At 39.3% G+C, this 6,000-nt stretch overlaps 1 long non-coding RNA gene across 3 annotated transcripts in view; it reads left to right on the forward strand.

Annotated features, from left to right (window-relative positions):
- Positions 1 to 5,756, forward strand: part of LOC110363645 (uncharacterized) — a 44,401-nt gene extending 38,645 nt beyond the window's left edge. For all 3 annotated transcript variants that reach the window (XR_010474963.1, XR_002421863.2, XR_002421886.2), the window contains 2 exons: positions 3,488 to 3,677; positions 4,942 to 5,756. This is a non-coding gene — a long non-coding RNA (uncharacterized LOC110363645). The remainder of the gene's footprint in view (positions 1 to 3,487; positions 3,678 to 4,941) is intronic.
- The last annotated feature ends 244 nt before the right edge of the window (positions 5,757 to 6,000 follow it).

Raw genomic sequence — 6,000 nt, forward strand, 5'->3', positions numbered from 1 at the left:
GTCTGCTGCTTTCTGGGGTTATTTTATCAGTATGTTATTCAGAACAGTTCCAATCAGTTCCTGATTCTACTGTTGGTCTTTCAATGGAGCGTATTTGAACTTTATAAAAAAAAATAAAGTGGATGAGAAGGGAAGAAATAAGAAAATAGATTTGAAAATAGATTCAAAATCAGTTTCCTACAGAGTGTATAATCAGAAGTAATTTTCTTTTTGCAGAAATACAGCAAAACAGAAACTCTGCAAGTATAGTCAACTCACAGCAATTCTACATGTAATTCTGGTTTTTCTTCATTACAATTTACTGTTTGTTTTCCCCCTATATTTTTACTCTCGCTTGCAAGGCTTGGTGGAGCAATTTTCTCCTGAACAACAGTGGAGTTGCCTATGAAGTGGTGTGTGTCAGAGGAAAATGAAAGCTGTAGGGAAAGTTTTGATCTCAAGAGTCAGCTGGACTCGCCAGGATCCGCTCCTGGCTCGGACCTCTCGTGTAGAGGGTACATGGCTCGTAATGCACCCTGAGAGCCTTTCAGATGGGGAGGGTTCTGCAGATGAGCAGAACTGGGCAGCACCAAGATAGATATTTTAGCCTTTGCTTTGAAACCATTGCTCTCAGGTTCCATTTTATTGTTTCATTATGTCAATTATTAATGATGGGATGTTCCATTGGAAGATGCTCACATGGTTGTGGACCATGAGTTTTCTTGAAGAACTGGCTCTTCAGGTAACCTGTTGCATTTGCTGTAAAATCCTGGGTACCTTTATGCTTAGCTAAGGTGAATATTTTACTGGAAGCACTTGTGGTCCTTGCGCTTTATTATTTACCTTAAGAGTAGTGAAAGGAAAAGGAAGATGGTCCTTTCTAGGAGTTCTGCAGGTATTTGAACAGCTGTGAGGCTGATATCATCTGCTGGTATCATCTGCCAAAGTTTCTTGGGTACTTGGGGAACATTATATCATCACGTGAACAAAGGTCTAGCTGTAATTATTCTGTTCTACTGCTCTCGCATGTGTCTATGAACAAACTCATCTACCTATGATGATAAACACAGTTGTAAAATATACTTTAAAAAAAAATTACTAGAAGGGGCATAGCCAAATTTTAAATTTAGAAACAAGATCAGTTGAGTTTTGTTTTATTTCAATTCAATTTATTTCAATTCATGTCTATTGCTGGGAGACTTCAATGAGTGTCAATACAAAGATCACCTTAACGTGTCTTGGGTTGTCTTACAGTTGCTGCTTTAGCATCTCTCAGATTTCTTAATGGGCTTCCATAAACAGTTCCAGAGCTGGAACTGTCGTCTCTGTATAAAATGACAGCTGCAATAAATTGCTGAGAATCTGGGGATTTCTTTGTTTTCCTTTGGGAACAGAGAACACGAGGAAATGGTGGGTTGTGACCAAATGCATGGGCTTTGTGCTCCATACCCTTGTTAATCTAGAGGGGAAAAAATGGTAAGTTGGATGAGTGGAAAAGTTGCTTGGATTTCCACGTTTTGCTCTGGCTGTGACCTGATTACTGTGTGTGTGGGTACTGGTTCTGGTTATGTTGAATCTGCAGTAATGCTGCTGATCTTTTGGGGAGTTACTGCAGAATTTCACCTCTGTAACACAGACCTGGAATTGTTCTGAAGTTTCGATGAAAGTGAAAAGGTAACGAAGTTCTTTCCCCTGGAGGGAAATAAAAAATACCTGCACTACAAAATAGCTCACAGAAACGATTCGAGGTAAAATGGAGATAGTTCTATCTCTCTTTGTACTAGTACTGATTTTAAACCAGCCACATATACACAAGGAAAAATAAGTGTAATGTCATTATTAAACATAATTGCTCTGTCAGGCTCCCTCCTTTCTGAGGCTTTAATTGGTGAACTCGACCTATGAATTCTGCTTGGTAGGATGATGGAAACCAGTACTGGTCAATCTGAGACTGAGAAAATATCTTTCCTTGACACGTCTCAAGGACACATAGATAAGTTGCTAATTGAAATTCCAAAGAAATCATCAGAATTCCCAACAGAACTGGAGACCTGGAGGGAACTCTGACCACAATTAAGCTGGGATGCCAAAAGGGGTGAAACTGGACAAGACAACATGTTTCCTAAGCATGGAAGGGTTTTCTTCCGAGTGTAAATTCTGGGCTGAATTTAAACTGTAATATTTAATCCAGGACAGTCCTGGTGAGGAAAAATTTGTTCTGGGAGGAGATTTAGATTGAACTAAAAGTTATTGCACTGAGAAAGTTCTCTGAATACTCAGCTCCAGCAAACCAACTTTTAAAGCCATGTAGGCACCCGGTATAATTTCCATAAGTGTTTGTTTAATTAAATCTATAGGAGGTAAGTGCCCAAGCACTTTTCGAAATACCACTGGGAGCTTTATGAAACATATAAAATGATTGGAGCACGGATATCTGGATTTTTATGATCGTTAATGTCAGATCCTTGTATTACAGGAGCTTTTGGCGCTCCTAATTTAACTGTAACCACATATGAACACATGCATGTTCTTATTCTTGTTCCCAGAGTATTTAAGGTAGATTTATGCCTGTGTCACTATGGGCATTTCTCTTTGCAACCTTAGTTCTTATTCCCTTTGTCCATTGCCAGTCAGTGAAACATATGCTGCTCGTATCAAATGATTTATTCACTTCATCACCCTTGAGCACTGATCTGTCTATACCCTTTTTTTAATAATAAAGATTTAATGTCATTCTTGGTGGTCTGAGCAGACAGCTGCATTTTGGCTTTGCTTCAGTTTAGCAAAACTGCTAATACATTTTTTACATTTTTATCTTTTGAGAGTACTTTTAAAAACAGAAAGGCAAGCAAAACCCCCTCATATCTGAGTTATCTTAACAAGTGCTTCACTTGCTGCTACACATTTCAATAGCAAGTTCTTTGTACATGGGTCAGAGACTATTTTGAAGATGCTTGTCTTCTTATAAGATGTATCATTTACTAAAGCAAGAAAAGGTGGAGTAACTTAATTCTCATTTCTCCAGATTTGCGCTGGAGCCACAAGCTATTGCAGATTTACACGTTTTACTGGGATCAGAATCTTGGCCAATCCTGGAATAAAAGAGTATTGTGCAAGTGAAAGGCTCCTGGGTAATCACCGAGATCCGGGACACACTTTTCATGAGTGTGAATCACTCTAATCCATCTCTGTCTCTGGATATGATCTGGATGGCAGAATTGTGCTGCTAACCTGAAACTGAGTTAACTTGACAGCCGGGGAGCAGCGTTGTTATTGGCTGAATACCATTAATTTTGATGTGGCATATTTCTTGCTAATGGGAACATTTATATTATTTGTATTTTCAAAAAGTAGAAGGAAGGAAAAAAGCTCTACTACAGCAGTGTCAATATTTCAAGGGGAGGCAATGCAGTAGGGAGCACTCTGGCTTCTGTAGCGCTGCTTTTATTGATTGTTATAGGCCTAAGAACACATTTTCACCTTTTTTCTCCATTTCTTTTCCCTTCAGAAGCTGCAAATGCATGTGAAGAGGAAAATTAACATGAGGAAAAAATACGAAAAACAATGGTATTTCCATGAGGAATCCTGAAATATTAGATAATGATGGATCTTGTGCATTAAATGGCGGCGCTCATGATACCTGTCCTGTCAAAGCCTATTCTGTGTTGTGAAAGACTTCTAAAGGACCCGGATCTCTGGTTCGGTTTGTTTTTTTCTATTGATAGCTTATCTAAAGTTTTGTTTTCATTAATATGATTTTGTAAAGTGCCTGCTATATTATTTTTAAGAGACTGAAACTTTTCAAAAGAAAATATTAAGCCAATTATTAAATTAGAGTTGACTATTAATCCCAGAGAGATATTTACCAAGGTTTGAGGCAATTTATCTTCTGTTCGAAATAGATTTTCACATGATTAAGTTGTATTTGTCACTTAGATCCATGGGTGTTGCTGCAAAGAACTTTATCTTGCAAAGTAGGAAATACTTCTCTGAGGTTGACCATAAATACATGTGCAAAAGGTTTGCTGAATTCTGTGTCACGGCATAACCTGTCCTCGCTCCCATCAAAGGCAAAGTTCCTTTGGGTGAGGAGTATTTCTACCACAGACAAAACTCTGAACACTTTATATATGCAACAACTAAACTAAAATGTAGTTTTATTTCAGGAAAGCATAGGTTATGTTGAACATTATATGGACATACAGTGGTGTAATGAAATGCTTATAGCGATACTTAAAACTACAATAGCAAAAGACAATATAAGTGCTGCCTGCTCTTAGGTAGCATTGATATTCGGTGTATAAGTAATGTAATGGTTGTAGACACTTCAACCCTTCTGTCTATAGAGTGAAAATCTCGGTAATGGGTACATTAAATGTATCTCAGGGTATTACTCTGGATTTTGTGTCTATTATGCTGTGGCATGCTAAATACAACCGATCTGTGAATGTTATGAGTGTTTGTGCTTAAACGTGGTTGCAAATCATCTGTGAAATGGCTTGTTTGGCTATCTGAGTCATAAATTCCCATTTAATTGCTCTGGCTATGAAAGCACCAGCGACGCATGGCAGTGTTCTATGGTTACGGGAGGGCCGGGGTCTCTGGACACCTGGTGGTGTGCAGCACCGCAGAGATTGCCACTTCTGTGTCAGCTCATGGTTTGTTGGTGAGGACCATAGAGGACGTCAAGGGTATTTTCACCTTAATCTCTTTCTAGCAAGGTGAAAATATATCCATGTCATCCTTAAAGATGAGGTGTTCAGGGCACCCGGTGCACAGTGATGAATGTGCCCTGTTTCCTTTCCTGAAAGAATCAGCTTGACAGAAGAATCCTGGTTCTTGTGCTCGGTCACTTTTCATCTTGGAATTCAAAGAGCATTATTTATAACCCCCTTTAGGAAATCTACACACACATAAAACATAATATTCTTCTTGGCTTATTTTTTTTCTTTGTACCTCCAGAAGGAGTGAGGATGCTCAATGTCCATCGTGTCCTGTGCCCCCTCCCCGGGACCTGGGATTAGAAACATGTCCCCCAGGAGCTGTGACAAATGCTGTTCGTTAACTCATATCTAGAAAATGCACAACTCTTCACTGACAGCTCTATGAGGAAAGTGCTGCAGATCGTCTCTGCCTTCAGGCAGTGGAGATGTGGTGTACCAAGACTGAAACAGATTACAGAAAAAATGGAAAACAATTAACAAAAAGGTAAAATGCTATTTATAAGAATTCTAGTGTAACTATATCCCACTGAGTCTGAACAGCACAGGATTGGATCTCTATAAAGAGCTTTTTCTTCTAATTAGATATTGTTTAGATGTTTTAAGTCCTTATTGCATGTGTCACAAACAAGATTTGTATAACAAAATAACCATTATTTTTGTAAATTACAGGCTTTGGGAACCCAGTTTTGCACTTTTGCTACTTTTTTTTTTCTTTCTGCTCTAAAAGGAATTTTAAATCGTAGCTCTTCACCAGATGTGAGTACAGATGCAATAGTTGGAGGCAATCCTTGGGGGGTCATTCTCATCCCCCGTTCGAGCGGTGTGGGTCTGGGCACAATGGGAGGCTGTTCATATTTCATATGCGAACAAACACGACACATCCACCATGAGAGCAGCCCAGACATTGCCCAGAGGGACCTCTCAAGTTGCAGATTTTTCCCCTCTAAGATTGCAATTGCATTATTGTTAATAAACTCTCCTTGCAAATCTACTCTGAAAGAAGGCTGGAGTTTCATTCATCAGTGCCGATGGCTTAAGGCAGCGCTGCTTTTTCTCTTGGTCTCCCCACAGACGCTTTGTGCTTTCCTGGGAATAGCTTATTGAGCAGAAATTGCTTCCAATCTTCTGTAGGACCGAGATGCAGGAATGGGTTTGTGCTTTGGCTGCATCCGCGCTGCCAGCTGATGAAAAATAACAAAGCAAGCAGTCGAGTTGGGGAAACAAATAGGATATTATACAGTTTATTCATATGTGCTGCCTTCCATCCCATTTGTCACCATTTCCTCCCACCTGCTGC

The sequence above is a fragment of the Columba livia genome, chromosome 10, assembly GCF_036013475.1.
Source record: "Columba livia isolate bColLiv1 breed racing homer chromosome 10, bColLiv1.pat.W.v2, whole genome shotgun sequence".
NCBI lineage: Eukaryota > Metazoa > Chordata > Aves > Columbiformes > Columbidae > Columba > Columba livia.